We start from the raw sequence: 19,863 nt of genomic DNA on the forward strand, positions 1-19,863 counted from the left end.
ATAAGAAGACTTTATATTTTGCGAAGGTCATTTTAGTTTCTATTTATTATTCAAATGAACAAACAAACGACAGTTCCAACTCAAATTAATTATTCAAAACACAAAATCCTCTACAGGTAGTAAAATGAGCGCAAATTAAGTGCCCCAAAGGCTTGCAACCCTGATGGCATACGAATTAGTTTGCCAAACGCAAAATAATGATTGCAAAGTTCTCGAGGTATGAAATAAAGCGGTCCCATGCTCACCCGGACCCGGAACTCGTAACTTTTAGGGGTGGCCACCCCCCAAATTTCACCACGGGACTTTTGATAAGCAACCGTTTTTAACTATGCCTTTGTTAGCGACCATTGTGTGTGTATTAAAAGGCTTTTATTCATGTATTTTCTCTGCCCATTCTTACTTGTTGAGCGCTGATATTAAAATTGGCCACCATAATGGTTCATGTATTTGAGTAACTGCTAGTTTATGCCAAATGTAGGGCTATTCATAAAAGCGTAGTCTTGAGCTGAATTGTGGGTCGGGATCAGTAGACTAAAACATTATATTTGCTCCAGTATGGCTTCAGACCCGTTACAATAAAATCACAAACACTAACGATAAATAAAAAAGCTTATTCTTTATTACATTTAAAAGTATTGTTTGTGAAAACCGCACAGGTATGTAATTCAGTTTGAAGTACATAGTGCCTGTAACTGGAAGGCCTGTATTTTTTACGTTTATATATCCCCTATCTGCTGATAGTACATACATAAATACATTGGTTACATGCTGCTGTACACAACCGCAGTACATACTCCGATATACCCGTATGCCTTTGTAGATGTACGGCTAGTAATATGATTGTAAACTAAGGAATGTTCGGCATCCGATGCACGCAGGGAGTGATAGCATTTAATAGTGAAAGTGATACGAGATATAACTACTTCTATACAGTACTATCATACAGTGCTTACAGCTTATCGCCATGTTGCAGTCACAGAGGTTTTCTTAGTAGTTGCTGCTACTTAGTGCTCAAGATTGTAGAAGTAGTAAGTATGTATGCCGGTAGATACTACTTACATACTTAATACCTGTCTGCATTGAAATAATAACACAGTTTATATCAAGAGTTCAGCCGTAAATTATCATATATTTTTCAACAAAATATTACCATACACAACAACTTAACAGCGCCTCCAACAACACATTTACTGAACAGCCGCATTTACCGAACTTTCCACAGCAAAAACTCTCAAACTGTACTTGAAAACAGAACGCCGCCGCCATACCAAAAGTAGACGCAAGTTCCAACTCCATAATTGTCTTCAGACATTTGAAAGTCCCCATCAATCCACGTAGGAGTTCCTGCAGACGACAATTTGACTATTATGTGACTGAATGAACCAGTCGGACGGTGTGTGCTACGGAGTAAGGAAAGATGACCGGAGGTGGAATGGAGGTAGGTCAGGCGCCTTTTCTTCTAAGGTAAGCTTGTACAGTGGGCTTGACCAAAACGAGTGAACTAACAAGGTGTTCGTGTTCTTTGAGACATCTGTCAATGATTTTTTGTACTATTAAAATGGACGGGTCCAAAGAAGGCGTATAATTGCGAAAACAGTGACGTTCCTCGTCTTCCGCTCACTCACAGTTGGTGCGCTACTTTCTAAGGGGATTTTCAGTTATGGCACCTCCGCTAGTTTTTTGTTCTCGACGGTGTGCGCTCAGGCGAATGATTTGGAAGCACTCTCGCTAACGACACGATTGTCGTAAATGTGTAAGTTGAACGTGAGAGTCGGGTCAGCTGGCTTGTGCTCTGGTCTTGGGTTTGGTGAAGTTAGTCTATTTTTAGCTACAATGTGTTACAAAGTAAGGTTGGTTATAAGAAGTATGGCAGTAACTTCAAAAGTGTAATACGGCTACATAGCTTTATTGATTGAATTGGCAAAAGATGGCAATTGACGCGGCTGAAGGCTGTAAGATCTACTTTTTCGATTTTCCAAAAGCATAAAGCTAGCTCATAGATACTCTTTCGAAACTCATGGACGCTTTTTGTGATTATGAGCTAAATAACAAAGCTGAATAAATGAAATACAAAAATGCATTGATTAAAGTTATGTTATATTTCAAAGATCTTACATATTTTTATTTTTTACACTTATCAAATATGTTGATTAAGCTTATTAAAGGAGCATTCCGCAATGAATTAATCTATAAACTTAATAAAAATTTCATCTTAATTAAGTTATTCCAGGACTGCACTTCACTACAACCATAAACAAAGTTTTACACACAGACAATCTTCTATCTTTATAGTCTATTGTCTAGATTTACGGCTAGAAGTCTAGGCTTGCGGTTTTATGTCGTAGTAAGTTAGTTAGAACAATTGAAACAACTTGGGGTTGGTTGTAGTTTTATTTGTGTTCTAGTATTAGGACGGAGTTGTAGTCTGCCCTGAGGGTTTTAGACAATGCGGTTGAAGCTAAGCTTTAGGTTCCACGCCTTGTTAGGCGATGGTCTAAAATTGAGTTTGTACGAATTGGTGCACCAGTGTTTGTATGTCGTTTGTAAAGATGGCTTAAAATACACCGGTTCAGTATGAAACATCGGGTCTTTACAAAAGAAATGGAGAAAAAATTAAGTTGACTGGTTCATTAATAGATCTTTTTAAACAAAATTCGAAGGACACTCAAGTTGATTAATTTGGTTTCAAATGGCGAAAGAACTTGTATAGCATATAACATGTAATTTTCGATTAAGCTAGACTATCTAGGTATTTCAGAAATTGCTTCTTCAATATTTTCTGTGCAATTTTCTATTACATTATGTAATAATCCATCATACGCACGTACGCTCTCACGAAGTTCATAATAAATGAATCTACTTTTCAGACTAACTCGAAATAAAATTCGCACCTTTATGAAATAAATATTAAATTTTTTTCCGAAAAAAGTAGCAACGCATGCTATCATCCAAACTAATATTATAAATGCGAAAGTAACTCTGTCTGTCTGTCTGTCTGTCTGTCTGTCTGTCTGTCTGTCTGTCTTTTCTTCACGCCTAAACTACTGAACCGATTTGTGTGAAATTTGGTACAGACATAGTTTGAAACTTGAGAAAGGACATAGGATAGTTTTTATTACAAAAAAAATAAAAATAAAATTATTCCGGACATATAGCGCCATCTATTGGTCAAATCAAAAATCTGCTGGTAGTCACTATTCCACGCGAACGAAGTTGCGGGCAAAAGCTAGTTTGAAATATAAGTTCATTTATAATATGAATCGTATACAGAGAGAGTTATGGACTCGAGTGGTTGGCGGCCGGCCAGCACATTACAACCCCCGATATAGGTGTTCTGCAAGAAATTATGCAAAAAATATGAGTAATACTCGCAAAAAAGATATCTTTATTTATTGTTATTGCATTTTTCTGGCATTTTTTACAGGATTTACTGCTAAGGTTTGGTGAATGGTAACACTTTCGGGGGTTCTGTTTCTATAAAATACTTAAGCTGTATTTGGCTGCGGTGTATGTACGTTGAAAGCTTTTAGGACTTTTCTACTCTTTGTGTTTTGTTTTTCTATTACTCTACAACACCATGAAAAGTCATATATGTATCTCCTACAATAAAAGCAATATACCGTTATAAACGTTAACAGTTTTGTAAATGATCGTTATTTTTAACAGACTTTCCAAAAAGGCTCAAAGGTTTCAGTTCGCCGAAATCATTTTTTTTTTCAGCAAATAGTTTAATATAGCTATCTTCTATACATAAAGAAACAACTCGGTATTAATATAAGCACAATAACTCATGCTAATGTCTGAAGCTGCTTTAATTAAGCTATAATTAAACAGGGTTACGCAGGAAGCCATTGATCATGCACTAAATATCTAATTCTGCACAGTATATGAGGACAATATCTGTGAAATGTGTGTTTGCGTAGATATTAAACTGTAACATTATAGTTATTAAGCGGTATATGCTATTACAAGCGAAGCAATCTACGAACAATAGGTTAGCAGTACAAAATCGAACGTCAAAACATAAAAATGTATAACAAACGAATAACGACTCCTACGCAATTAAAAAAATCTGCTGCATGACATATGATTGTTACGTGTGTGTCAATAGGTACCTACGTTACCTCTCATATAACTGTTGGCAATTAAAAATTCTAAATCTTTTGTTTCAAAACTGCTGAATCGATTTAGATGAGTGTGGAAAAGAGCTTCCAACTTGATGAAGGACATTGAATAGTTGTTACTTATCAGTAGGCATGCGATAATTAGTTCATCTAAAAAGCGGGTAAAGTTAGGGAGTGAAACCATAGGTGTTTATACCTACATATATATTCTTGTAATTTAAACACACCGTGCAAAATTACTGTCGTGACAAGAGCACCGATTTCTTTACTTGACACATTTATAAACTGAACCATAGACACGATATTGATTTTCCGTGGCAATGGGTAACTTTTGGCAAGGGCACAATGTCAGTGAACCTTGTTATATTCAAAACATTTGCAACCTCATTTTATGTTAGACTCCTTGAAATTGTTTATTCTAGAGCCTCTTAAAGGCATGTAATGTAACCTTTTAGCTTCTTTTAGCAGTTTATTGCTCCTAATTGTTCCTTTGTGTAAAAGAAGTTCTACAAAACAATGGTAAGTTCTTTTTTCGCGGAACATCAAACAATAAAATTAAACAAAAGAAGCGTTCAAAGTGTAGGTAATTTTATAAATGTGGGCAAGATTTTATACGAAATTAGAGCTAACTTTGATTGAAGTTTTTCATGTTTATTTCGGTTATTTTTAAAAGCTTACAGACATATTATGGCTACTAAGCACTAAAAAATAATGGTTAGTAATTATAATGTTGACGCAAGCTGCTCAGCATGAGTCTAGGTTCGATACACGGGTGTGGCTAAACCTTTTTTTAGTTTTCACATTTAAGTTTGGGATTTACACTGTAGTTATTAGAAAAAGAGCAAATAAATACACATGGCTTCTTTATGTTTGGTATTATTCATTCGCATATTAGCTAAAAATCTAAAGTTATAGATAGAGTTACGTAATGATAAAGCTAAGAAAATAAATCTATTTAACACAATATTACATATAACCCGCTTAGTAATTCTAAGCCCACCTTCCCTACAGTACATATTTACAATTACTTAACTACTTACAGCCTAAGCGCCTACCCTTTCTAGGAAAACAAACAAAACATAAGTGCATAGATAGATTACTTGAGTTGCATGCTCGAGTGCACTTATTTGTGCAAACTCGTACTATGCTAACGGTATTACACGTACGCTACGTTTGCGAAGCGAGCTTACATTTGATTGGTCGAACAGAAATCAAGCAGCTAACGCTTGCGGTTTTATTGTGGCACATGGAAAATAATAGGTTTTATTTTCTGACTATTTCTATGATTTGTTATATTTATAGACTGCAACTACTAATCTGAATCTAAATTGACCTTATTAAAAGTTTTTTTTTCGTTTGTTTGAACACCAGATGGCTTCGAAACGTAGGAAAATAAGTTTGGATACAGAAAGAAGTTCCTCCAAGACATGGATGAAAATTGTATTTACAAGAGTTACTCCAAAACCAATCTAAAATACAATAAAGTTAAAAAATAATATTCATTGCACATTAATATCTGTTAATTATCAATACTTATTATTTAGATTAATGCTCAACCCTTCTCCGTGTGAGAAGAGGCCTGTGCCCAGCAGTGGGACGATAAAAAGGCTGTAACAGTAACAGTAATTATCAGTACACGACATTAAAAACCGTCTCCCCCGAGACCAAATAAGATTTAATAAAAAGAGACGATCTAAAGTTTTGCACACAGGAATACAAAATCTGATGAAAAGGATTTTGCATTGAAAAGGCTGCGTTATTTCAGATGAGGCGAGGAATTAATTACGCTTAGCGAGTGCTTGCCGAGAAAGTACGGTGAAAGGGATCCTGTGTGGAGACGAATCATGTTTTTATTTAAAAAGAAACAAGATTTATATACTTTTTGGTCGGATCGATCCTCTGAATTATGTGGATTTATAACTTAAAACAACCTCCCTTTTGAATATGTACAGAAAGATGCAAATGAACCTTTTATCCTTATTTATTGAAAGTTTCTAGACAGCTGAGATTTTCTATACTAATATTATAAAGAGGAAAACTTTGTTTGTTTGTTTGATTGCAATGGATAAACTCAAAAACTACTGGAAAGATTTTAAATATTCTTTCACCATTAGAAAGCTATATTATATGCGAGTAACATAGGCTATATTTTATCTCGGTGCGGGCAGTAGCGCCCATAGGACGCGGGTGAAACCGCGGGAAAACGGCTAGTGAGGTATATTATGTGAAATTCTAATCTTATTTTATGTAGATGACTTTTCATAATAGATGTTATCTACAACCCCCGTGACGCACGTATCTAATCATTATCAAATTCAAGCTACACAATAGCAATATACATAAATAATGACTTCTAGTAACAAATCCTAATTCCTAACCAATGTGACTCTATGGAACAAATTCAAATGTACCTATGTCAAATGAGTCAGGCTGATTCAGTGGCAGTTTTCAAAAGAATTGCTCCGTGATACAGCCGTTTCTACGAAGTCGGTAGCTGTGACTCAACGTTATTGTGTGGCTCAAAGCTATGAGCTTTACAAATGTAGGTTTATAGGCACGAATATACATTGTTGTGTAACTATTATATAGTGTAATATACTATAAGTTCGGCCATTCAGAGAATGCGTTCCTGACACGTCGCGATTGAACTGACGACGTAACTTTGCAATGGCGTTGCAGTTACGATAAAAATATTTTTGCTGGTTGTTTACCGTTTTAACAATTGAGGAGCATTAAAACAACATTATTATATCAATAATCAATGAATGTTATTACGTCGTCAGTTCAATCGCGACGTGTCAGGAACGCATTCTCTGAATGGCCGAACTATAGCTCTGTATTCCACGAATTGTTGGAATATTGAATCTCTTATAATAGAGAACTAGCTGTTTCCCTTTAACCCGTTGTATGTCGGAGCGCTGATAGGTATACGCACCCAAGTAGCATTCGGGGTTCTATATAAGATGTCTAGTCGTTCACATGTACTCTACAAGCTGTGTATGTCAGCTGTTTATGAGCTGTATAGCTTGCTATAATGCTTTTATTGAACCAGTTTGGGCACAAATTAGACAGCCTTAAGTTCACTATGGCTGTACATTAGAAGTATAATAGCATTATAATAGCAGTTTAAGTAGTTACATCGGACTTAAGGCTGACTTACGGCACTATATGGAACGCAGTGTGAACCATACAACGTACATGAGTGTAATAAAGAGTAATAAGTGGCTAAATACACAGCCTTCACACTTAAAATCGGACAAAAGTACTCCAGTAAACTACTTTAAATTCACTTGTGTACTAAATTATTTCCACATTTTAATATATTCGTTTGACAATTGTACGGAGTGCACGGATTCGGGGCAAACTAACTCCGGCGGATTATTATTATAATATAACACGCATTAGTACCTGTTTTATATACTATATCATGTAAATACTAACCCCCCATTAGTTTAAGTTTAGTTTAAGTTTATATAATGAAGTAGTATCGCAGACACCCCCAACCTGTACCCTTTTCTTAACCTAGTAACATGTGTATAGTGAAACGTAGTGAATTGTGCTTTAATTACTTTAAATTTAAAACTAGCTGTAAGATTTTATTGCACAATTGTTTGTTTTCTCAATAAATAAAATAAAATAAAAATAAATAAAAAATGCCATGGGAATGCAACTTTATCGTGAAATGTATACATATTGACAACTAAAATTTTCACGCGCCTCTGTAAAAACGCTTTATTTCATTTTGAAATATTTAAAACTGGCTGAGAAGAAAATTTACATTTTCAGTTTTTGATATTTTATTGGCATTATAATTATACTACGGTAACTAATTTTAACATGAAACCAAAACTCATTCGCTATATCTGCGTATTTTGTGATAAATCTGCATTAATCTTGTAGATTTATTTGGTAAATATTTTAGGTTACGTAGAACAAAATGGTGGAAATGAAATACGGCTATGTGAACTGTTATAGTCCTTCTAAGCAGCCTACAGTTCACATGTGAATCATTTAAACACTTCTGTACAGGTAGTAAAAAAAAAGGTTATTTTTAGTATCACAAACAAGTTCTAATACAGCTACTGGCTGTATAACAGTCTAAAACAAATAAACATAACAGCCTTTGGCTTTATAAATGACCAGAAGTGTTCTATTAAAATGCTAGCTCTATAACATCGAACAAGTAGGCCGTTAAACAGCGGTTGCCGTACCTCTACCCTCCTATAATGCTCTTAGTCAGAAAGCTGACTAAAGGATAGTTGTTAGAGTATTGTAACACCCATAACCGTATAAAAGTATTACTCTGCACTCATATAAGTCCCTTAGACAGGTATAGGTGTAATTAATTGCAATAATGCAGCTAATACATCACGAGTGAACCGTAGTAATGCTTAAACTTCACATGTGAACTAAATGTGTACTCTTAAATGGAACAAAATGCTACTTGGGGCAAGACGAAATTGATTTTCTATTGTTTTATAATTGGTGAGAAGTTATAGTTACCGGCACGGATAATTAATGAGCTCTCGGCGGAACAGTGGGGATCGCTTTGCGCACCGTAGACTTATGGCAATAAACCAATAAATCACTTCTGCGCAGGTGAAGGTCAGGGCTCAATATCCTTGCCGATGATTATAAATAAGCGCAAATCATGTAATTTTGGAATAGCAATCACCATACCATTTTCAGTTTTTTATAAGTTTTTTCTTAATCGGTTTACTGTAGCTGATCATGCTAGTTCTACGTGTCTAACGTGACGTACGTGTGTACGTCTAACGTGACCTACAAATTAACTCCACGTGTAACACAGTCCAAATATTGAAGATATCATGCATATTATCAAGCGAAGTGGAAAAGGGTTCAGCTCGGCTGTCTAGATATACCTATTTTCAAGTTATTGGAAAATCATTGATTGAAAGTAATTTTTAAAGGTTCAATTACCTCTTAAACTGCGTAGTTGTGTGTAAATAATGAATGCAAGTATGCTACAATGCCAACATTGTAACGTTGTGTTTATTTACAACAAAAGTATCACACTATTTACAGACAAAATATATGTAACTTTAAAATAACTAACCATGTAACTAGTCTTAGCTTGAAGTAAACAAGATATTTCACCATCACGACATATTCCAAAAAAATACTTTTTAATCCCAGAACTGTAATTTTCACTGCTTGTAAAATTGCAGTAGTACTTGTTCAAACAAATATAGCGCTGAGCCGGATTGACGGGGCGTCAGAGCTCGTTAGTTAAAGTGTCCTCAAAACAAAATCTCAAGATGGAGCTACGAAACTAGCGATGCTACGAGCGTAGCGGTGCTACATCGTAGCGATCTCGTAGCTTTGTATTTTACGACACGTTTTGCAAATTTAAATAGTTTGGTCATGTTACCCGATTGGAATTCTAGGACTTCATGTCGTTAAAAAAAACAGTACAGTTTACAAAGTGAAATTGAAAGAAAAATACTCGTACTTGATGTTATCTTCTGTATCGCAGCAATAAATCTTTTTAATTTACTTGTTTAAAATCAGGCTTTCAGGGCTAACCAAACACCCTTGTAAAACAAAACGAAAACCAAAACAAGAAAAAAAACCCCTACAGCTACAGCACCATTCATATAATTTTCCATCCGTTACCGTCAAAAAAACATTTTCCCCGTGGCCCATTTCCCAGCGCATATCGCAGGTTTTATGGCCCCAGTGGCCGGCTGCCGCTGGTGACAGCTAATCAATTCGCGTTCACCCCCCGCTTTTTAATATCACCGCAAGCTGGCTTCACGACGTTTTGCATTGTACCCTCAAGTCGCGCAAATCATGCGACGACATCTAACTCAGAATGATTCAAGCGAAAATTGAAAATATTTTTTGATGTTATTTGTAATAAATTTATTTTCAGTAACGAACCAACACTAACGCTTGTGTATCAAAAGCTCTATTTCAGTATAAGCTGTGCTAGTACACAGTATTTTTCAGATGACTCCTGACCAATATATAAACGACTATGTATCTCATAATATTTTCATTATTCGGTTAAACCATAGACAACATACGTACCTCGCGATTAATTCTCTTTACATCTTCATATCACTTTTACTAACTCACACACACTACCACATACCAGAGGGAATATGCTATTCCATTTACTAGCCATGTGTGCCTCCAAGTCCCAACATTTTTATTGTTATTTTTTCATAAAGAAACCTTGGAAACTCGGATACGTCAAAGAAGATATTTGCTCCGAAATGTTTTGTGAATGCGATCGAGTTCGCTTCCTGTTATGTTCACGTACTATTGGTTTGCAATCTTTTGTTAAGTCATAACCTAGTCGAAGAAAGAACGCAAGATTCTTACTAAGTAAAAAATACAATTACAAAAGTACCAACTTTTGTAATTGTATTTTGTGTTGATGGTGGAGTAAGAATAATTACCGCTAAAAGCCTACTCTTTGTAAATACATACCTACACAATAAAATAATTATGAATATAAAATGTTGATATAAAGTTTCAATATGTCATCTTAGGTGCATTTTTCATCGATACGGTTAACGTCATAAATAACATCAGGTGGAGAACGTTCCTCTTCTGTAAAATCTACTTAGAATGTGTAGTAGTAAGCCTACACATTCAATTAAGGGGCAAAAAGTAGAAGGATATTAAAAAGGTCGTACTCACCACTTGTAAGGTACCTGTGACAAAGTAATCAACTTAATTAATTCTATGGAAAAACGTTTGTTGTACATGATCTTTTATGAAGTCGTTGAAGTGAATTTGAAATAGAAACCAAGGTGACTGCTTTCCCCCCACACAAATAAGTTATTTTATAAGAGAGAGACATTTCTAGGAACAAAAATATATTGGTAAGCACTTGTATTCCAGTAATAATAAAGTTCTTGGAAATACCAGAAATAGGTACTGTGATGTTATTGACTTGTGATATCAAAAGTTCTTTCACATTCTTTGTGTAACGAACTCACGAAATATATTTGTACGAATCAATATATAGGATATATTATTCGTTGTTTGTACGACTGCAATACAAAAAAAAACAATAGAAAATCGGAATACACTTTTTGAAAAAGGAATCCCTTTGAAAAAACAGTGAGTTCCCATGGTAGTGTCTATACGTGAATCAACGTACGTGCATCCAATTTCACCGGGCGGACTGTGAACGGAAGAGTCTAGAATAGAAGCCGGCTGTTCTCAATAAAGTTGGTTTTTGCACGACTGTGCTATCACGGATATAGTTGTCGAAGACTATGAGTAGGAATAGTTTAGATTAGACTTTGTTTTTTAATTACCGAAACTCAAATAAGAAACATAATGGACACGATCTCGCTAAGGTCGCTGGGAAGTAGTGAATGCTTGTTACTGAAGATCGAACAAAGCGGCAACCTTTATGGGTGACCTTTGTCTAGCAGTAGACATCTTTCAGCTGACAAGACGACGAATAAAAATCTTTCTTAATTCTAAACCACCCACATGAGTAATTTAACACCAACACCCATACCGATTACACTTAAGGCGACCTTAATCTTTTCTCCCATAGCTATAGAACCCTATGCTTCCCAACCATCAGTAAACAGACGTTTTTAAAACTATCTCCCCTACTTAATGGGTGTGGTGTAGGCGACTGTCCCGAGGGCTCTCGGCGTGCATCGTTAAAATCGAGCGCTCTTCACTATGCACCTGTGCAAGTGCATCTCTGCATCTCTGCAGGGTAGAGTACGTCTTTTTGTTATGAGTTTTAATTGTTATATGTTTTGTGCTTTATTTTTGTGCGGGTTGGTTAAATATGGTGGGAGACGGCGTGAAATGAATTCTTATAAAAAAAGGTATTGAATATACAGAAAAAAAATAGACGCCATTGGTGCATCTCATACCACCTAAAAACATAGCAACAACACCAAGGCTTTTATTATGTACTTGTCTATCAAAAAAGAAAGGTGAAATTTCACTTTCAGACTGACATTAACAATCTTTCAAACGAATCTGTAAAGATACAACATCACAACAAATAGGTGAGCTCCAACAAGATCGAAGTACCTCAAACTTGCCAGACTTAAGAGCAACCAATAAAAGCATTCCAACAGCACTTAAAGGCTGAGATTAAGTTTCTTAAAAACAAAATCAGCTCATTATAAACTTGGACAGGCAGTCAAACAAATAAGGCGATCACATCGAGTAAGGCAAATGAATGGAGATGCCATAATGTATGTAAGCCAGGCGCCTTCATCTCGGCCAAATATGTACGATAGGCATGATCAAAACGATCAGTTATGAGTGAATTAACTAGGAGTTCTGGTTCTTTGAGGCATCTGTCAAAGATTTTTCTTATAACAATCAATTGGCGGGTCCAAAGAACGCGTATAAGGGCGAAAACAGTAACGTTCCTCGTCCCTCGCACACCCGCATTTTGGCGCGCTACTTTCTTAGGAGATTTTCCGTTATGGCTCCTCCGCTAGTCATTTTGTTCTCCATGGGCGAGAACTGACAGCAGTTTGTACAACGAGCAAGTTTAGATAAGCTGACTGTGTGCATCAGTTTTCCGTACGTCTCAAACGGGCGGAGTCTGGACGTCGAAGTTGATTCCAGTCTGTTAATTGTGCTATATGTAGGTACTTATAGTTTGTGGTAGTTCGATTGTTGTGGAGAGAGATAGTGAGCCATGCTGTTGATGTATTGCATTAACGGATAATTTGTCGGAGAATCGTTGCCCGTCGTTCTTCTTGCTGAAAAGCATGATTAAGCGTTGTAGAAATTATAAAAAAAATACCTTGGTGATGGGTATTAGCTGAGTTCATAAGTAGATACACTTGAATAAGGTTACGTTATGTTACATCAGCGGTCTCAGCCGATTCCATATAAAAGTATTACCCAGGTATTATTCTGATTCCCAAACTATATACCTGCTAAGTTTCATTAAAATCAGATCAACCGTTTGAACTTGAAAAAGTAACAAATATGACGGGCGTAACAGTCTCACAGACTTTTGTACTTTAGCATAGATTACCTACTTACCAGTTAACTTTAGCGTGGTGTAAGATCTTATCTAAAAGTATCTGATATTCTAGCCAGAAAAGTTACAGTTAAAAACCTATAATGTTTATATTACCACTGCTTAAAAACCTGGTACCTACAAAATATCACGGGATATCAAAAAACTATACTTACAACGAAAAAACAAAACCTCCATTCTGCATCATACGAAGGTAGTAAAAGGCTTCATCAGGGCTCCCCCGCACGTGCAAGTTGTCCGACGCCCGTGCATCCAATTTAACTTGTACCGCGTACCACTGGTTGTCGATACTCACAGAATACACATTTCTACGTAACATATGTATATCTGAAATTGGAAATATTTGCCTCTATGTTACGTGGAAAATCTATTTGGTGTGTGTTGGCTTTTGAGGGTACAAAGCTTTGATACATTCGTGTTGATAGCAATTTGAAGGTTATGTTCATAACTATACATGATATGTGCATAAAGATTACATATATGTTGGCTTATATTTAACGAAGTTATGTACAAATGTGTGCATTCTCGGAACAACACAACCGATTAAAGCGATAAAGAATAATGTAAATTCATACCATAAGCAAGTACTTTAGGAATAAATAGGAAAACATAACAATCCTTCGTTTTATTTCAACAAATATTCCTGTGAAATCGAGATGCCATGTTTTCGTATAACAAATTCTACACGTAAGTAATTTGATACAATTCAAAAACATCGCTGTAACATATTAAATTACAAACATTATTTTCTGTATATTTGCATTACGTAAGAAGTTTTCGTGATCTTACGTGTTTTCCTCAAGCGTCACCCAAGACGGGTGGAGTGGTTAAAATGTAACCCTTGTCCGTGATCTGTCACCCTATTTCAGTGGAAGAATGTTTAAAATCGGTTCAGTGAGTCAGAAGATTGCTTGGAGCATATACCTTCTTATTACATTTGGTGGCTATGAATTTGGGTCAGTAAAAAAATAATTTAAGGATAGATAGGAGAGCGGTTGCGCGATTATTCGACAGAGTTATCGCGGCCCTGGTACATTTAGGGCTTTTTTTTAACGATGGCAAAATCATCAAATGCTCCCGCTGTGGGTTAGCAGCGGTGAGGGAGTGACTTTTACCTTCTGTCTAAAACCCACCATAACAAACTGGTACAACACTACGCATATTGTTTGCCAAAATAAATATGTTTTCAATAATAGACTGAACACATCATGATTTTATTAAGCCATATTATTTACATGACTCCAATCAAAATTATATCTATTTGTTGGTCCTTATTTAGTAGCACTTAACAAATTATAAAATAAATACTGTTTTCATAGTAGGGCTCTCTCGCTGGGTCTCAATAGCTCCCGTAATAGGTTATTGCAAACAACCAATAACTTTGATGGGCGCTCAAATCTTGATTGATAACTTGAGTTTATCCGCTTCTAAACTTTCCAAATCACCAACTTGGGAAACTATTTTTAATACTCAGTTTCTAAGAAGGAAGGATCTCGAAGGTTATATAAATGTGTTTTCGTAAGAATTTGCTTTCTAGTGCTAATGGTCACTGAGATTAAGCGAGCGTTCCTAGTTGACTAGAAAACTTAAAAACCCCACCTTTATTGCATTACTTCAGCAGCCTCTATATACTGGGAAAATATTAATAAATATTACTGAAATTAGGTGCCTGTACTTAACTACCGAACGAAAAAGAAGGTTATTCCACCAAGAAGTTTTCTATTTTGCATCATTCGATCGTTACAATATTAGATCGACCATAAAATAATTCAGCCAATCCGATAAAAGGGCTCGGATGCTTTTAGCCTTTTGCCCTCCAAATATCAAATGTGAAAACTTGAAATAGTTTCGGACCTTTCCAAAATATATTGATATAAATACTGACAACAACATAGGACTTCCACTTCGGAACACGTGCAAAAGCTTATGAGTCGAGGAAATAATAATGTTCGCAAGGGCGTCGTGTAGGCGACAACCCTAATTAGCTGTATTGATTACTACAGTTAATTGTGTAATAACATCCTCCTTTTGTACTCTGTTACTTTACTATTATTTGCTTGTTATTTAAGTAGGCTGTCCGTTTGTGATTTTGTCACTACGCATGACAAAGACATAAGTATCTTAAAAAACATAAAGGAAGAATAACAAAGCGCACCCTTTGTAAGAGATTTACCAATAAATAAAACATTTAGAACATCTCGTTATTCCCCCGGATGTCAATTCAAACGAATGAGCCGAAAAACATTTTTATCGGGCCGAAAATACACATTCGTTTGCCTTTGTAATTCACAAGCCAGATAAAATTTATCACCGAACAGAAGCAATGTTACATCCATCAATAGAATCCCTACATTCAAGCCACATGTACATCGATATTAATGACCCGGAGATTTATTACCGACCTACATAAATTAAACATTTTCATAGCTGGCAACATTAACAGGCGAACTTCCCCGTTGCCTTAGTTATTATGCCTTGACAGTTATTGTTGAAAGTTTCACAGCACGACGCTTTGATTGCACGACCAAAAGCCTTCTATCCCCCCCAATCGGTATAATACTTACATTCAACAGTGTTGCCATCTCACTTGGTAAAGTAAGGAAGTAGGGGACGGAGATGGTACAGGTGGGAAAGATTATCGGAAGCTGTAAGTCTGATCGGTCAAGGCAGTTATCATGAAGTCGTTTCGAACGTCGAATTTATGGAGTCTGCTAGTCTCTGGTAGATGATAAATGATAATCGAGTGATCGGAAAACTCTTGTTCGATATTTTACCTTTGACGGGAACCTGATTGGTTTTGCACAAAGAATATATTTCATAAACAATTATTAGATCTATTTTTGTTTTGTTTTCCTGCTAAGTTGGATTGTGTTATCTTGTGATTGACGTTCTCGAAGTTTTAAGAGGACGAATTGGAATTTTTGGCGCCAAGGATGTCAATTTTTCTCAGTAAATACAAAACGGATCAAAATACAACTTGGTTACCTGAAAGTTCATGATATAAGCCTTATTTTGTTAGTTGTAGAAACATGATTAGGTAACTTTTATAACAGAGAAAAATATATCAAACATACCTCTTTTTAAAAAGAGATTCACATATTATGGGCAAACGGGACCGATTTAAGCCTCTTAACTTTTTTAGTAGTTGAGTATATACATACTCTTTAAAATGGTAGTAGGAATTTTTATTAAATTATCATTTCTAAATATTAAAATTACAAAACCATTTTGTCGCTTACGACTTTTAGTTATAAGCTAGCGCGCGTATTGTTATCCTCGCCCCGCTCAGACGCTCCGACCCCTTTTGGCGCCTTAGATGCGCGTGCCGGTTATGGAATTATTGTTGACCACTTCCTCGCCTTAATGGGTTTATGTTGTTCCTTTTATAGAAAAATTGGAAAACTCTTTGTTATTATTAGGTAAGGTAGAAAAATAAAGCGATCGAAGATAAACAAAAGTCTTTCCTTTTTTTTATATTTTGCGGCTATTTTTGGTTTGGTCATGTTGCCTAAATACCTATAACATTTTATACTTCATCTTTTTTAGCATTGGAGAAAACATATATGAAAAAAACAGGCTTGATTTGCGTACATTTTCGCTGAAACCGAACAAAAGATCTCCACATCCTAAATAACGTACAATATTAAATGACGAACATCATTTATTTAATACATTTGGTATAAACCCTCATTATTGCGAGAGGAAATTAAAAAATGAACTGTGCGAAGGGTTGAGCGATGAGGAATTATAATTGGCTAGGCTGTTGGCTGAAACAAAGGTCCGTAAAGGGCGAGCGAAGCTTCCGCGAGCTGGCTACGTATCGAGTACTCCCCGCCCGGATGGGAGGGTGACACAGACTAGTGTCACGCAGACAGTACTATAGGCAGAAAGCTAACGAGGAAATAGTTTCCCATTATACTTTTGCAGTTTATTTTGTGAACAGTTTAGTACGTTTATGTATGTAGTCAGTGTGTTAGATCAACGAAGAAGCTGAAGAATTATAAATGACCATTTGGCGTTTAAGATTTTTCTTCACACCTATCACTAAAAATCACTAAAAAAGACATTTGAACTTAAAACCTATTTTATTACTATGTATTACATTGTGTAATCTTTATTACACTTTAAAACAAATAATTAACCAAACAACCAGTTTCTTACAACAATCCTTCTATAAATTCATTTCAATATTACCCTTATTACCCCAATAAGCACAACCCCTATTCTACCTATTCAGCCATCTTGTCTCCGCCATCTTTCAGGTTTTCGCGCGTTGTTCGCAGCGGGTGGCGCGGCGCAGCCAGTGTTGGTCAGTGCCCCGCGCGTCGCGTACCGAACGATACGCGTATCGCCGAACACTACGCACACCACTAGCATTCCTATTCTCTTTTTAAAATTCGAATATTCAAACCGATGCTTGACATTTAAATTTTATTTTCGGCCAGTGTTTTTGTAAGGAATGTGGAGGTTAGATTAGGAGGAACGCGATTAAAGAAGGTAAGGTTATATTTTATCCTCTTTTATCAGTTACGTTTCAGGGACTGGCACGTGTTTTTGCTTGAGCAAATGTTGTCTGGAATTATTTATTTAACGTAATGGCAACGGTTAATGGAATGCTTTGTGCCTGCTTAAAATATTTTTAAAAGGTTGTTTATATTTAATGTGTGTTTATTTACGTGAAGTAGCTCCGGATATTTATTTCACATCAAGTATTCAATAATACTATTATCTATCTTCCAAGAATAATATGCCATGATACCATTGTTTCCATGTGAGAAAAATATTTTCCATAATTCAGTGGAACATATTCAAAAATTAAATAAGTTAAAAAAAAACTACTTTTAATAATAAATCAGTTCATATATTACTTATATCTTTAAAAAAACTTAGGTATTTGGTAAAAACAGTTCTTCTGAGCTCTTTCGCCGTATCAACAGAAAAATAGGGGTCAACGTACTCATCTTTCACTGGCCTTGGTCATATCACGTAGCTTCGTACAAAAAAATATATATGACTAGATAATATTGGTTTCTTCATCACTTTTTATAAATTTACCTAGCTTAATATTCCTCGTCGCTACGAGCTACGGTGCCTACGGCGTAGCAGTTTTTAATCGTAGCACGTCTACGAATGACTCATTCTCAAGCATGAGTATTATTTTTCACAACTGAATTCATTCTACTGAGTAAATATTTATATTCTGAGACCGTGGAATATACGTATTTCCTATTTTATATTTTCATTAAAACAAAGGTATTAGATAAGACTATACAATAATCACCGTCTGCTTTAATTTTCACCTTGAGTTTGTTTTCACAAAAAGGGTTCAGAACAAAAATCCTGTTATATTAAACATAATAGGAGCAACCTTATTGTCATTGACTGGATCTAAATTCAGATTCTAGTCTTATTTGAGAATATAATCGAACAAAAAAATACATATGTTTTAACTATTTAGTTTTAAAACAATATGTAATAAAAAACTATATACCTAATGGCTTTTTCAAATATTTGAATACAGTCCTAACTTTAATTTTCTTTTATAGTTAGCCATTCTGCAGAGTAGAGTTTTTATTCCCTGTAACGTTAACCCGTGAATCGTCGAGTGTAGTTCTACAGTACCCGCACATGGCAAACTTTTAGTCGGCCGATAGTTTAATTTGGGCTCGTAAATTAAGTAAAATGATTAATGAATGCACGCACATTACAATGGTCAGGTATTTAGCCGGTATCCGGCTGACAAAAAAAAAATGGAAGATACATAGATACATTTATTTATTGGTTGGGGACAGCAAATAGTTGCATGATTATTTTATTTGATACCTACACCACACATACATTTTTGATCTTAAAACCAATAAAATTAGGTGACATAATGGGCGGTCTTATCGCTAAAGAAAAATTTGCTTTGCAAAAAAATCTTTGCCGGCCATCTTGTCAACTGTTGGCCGACTGTTTCATCTACAGTCTGCTACTCTTACGGTTTAATGACTATGGCTGTTCGTCGTTTGTTTCATTTGGGTTCTGAGACACGACAGGGTTATGGCCCGAATTCTCGCGTTCTGTTTACGAATATTTAATTAATAAAGTTTCGGGTACGCCCTTATTGGCCTTTAAATGAATGCGCCTTTATTTTTTTATGGGCGCTTGTGTTACGAATTTACGGTTCGCTGGAAGTAAAAATTAGGATACTTTTATACCTAGTAATATCTATAATGTTTATTGATATTAGGTATTTTTTAATGTTAAATCAAAAAAAATAAAGATCTACTCCTTTTAAACACATTTTTGTTGCAATTAATATTTTAACAAAACCATTCTAAAATCACGAATAACTTTCTCAAAGACCTTCTTAAATGAAATGAAAAATTTAATTAAACTGTAGACAAATCATTACAGTCTTAATTATATAACTAATACAAAACATAATTTAATTATATTACGAGAGGCTTCATCAAGTCCCGTCCTTCAATTTAGGCACGCTCCTTGAGTCGGTTCTAATTGATTTGACCTTAGACTCACGTAATCAAGATACCAAGTAATATTATTAAAAATACTAAACTGAAAACCGCATTAAAATTGGCTCAGACGACAGTTAAATGAACACGCACAAACAAACATACAGGTCAATCAAGAACCTCCTTCATTTGAAATCGGTCAAAAAGAAAAACATTTATATTTTGGAAATAAAAACAGAATATATCCTTCGCCTATTTCATAAGA

The 19,863-nt window shown here is 35.4% G+C and overlaps 1 protein-coding gene across 1 annotated transcript in view; it reads left to right on the forward strand.

The window, feature by feature from the left end:
- Positions 1 to 17,439: 17,439 nt before the first annotated feature.
- The window catches only part of LOC124633009 (thrombospondin type-1 domain-containing protein 7A-like), a 100,372-nt gene continuing 97,948 nt past the window's right edge, over positions 17,440 to 19,863 (forward strand). Inside the window, exon 1 of the mRNA XM_047168088.1 lies at positions 17,440 to 17,637. The gene's annotated coding sequence lies outside the window, so the exon portion shown is untranslated. The remainder of the gene's footprint in view (positions 17,638 to 19,863) is intronic.

This window comes from Helicoverpa zea, chromosome 9, assembly GCF_022581195.2.
Source record: "Helicoverpa zea isolate HzStark_Cry1AcR chromosome 9, ilHelZeax1.1, whole genome shotgun sequence".
NCBI lineage: Eukaryota > Metazoa > Arthropoda > Insecta > Lepidoptera > Noctuidae > Helicoverpa > Helicoverpa zea.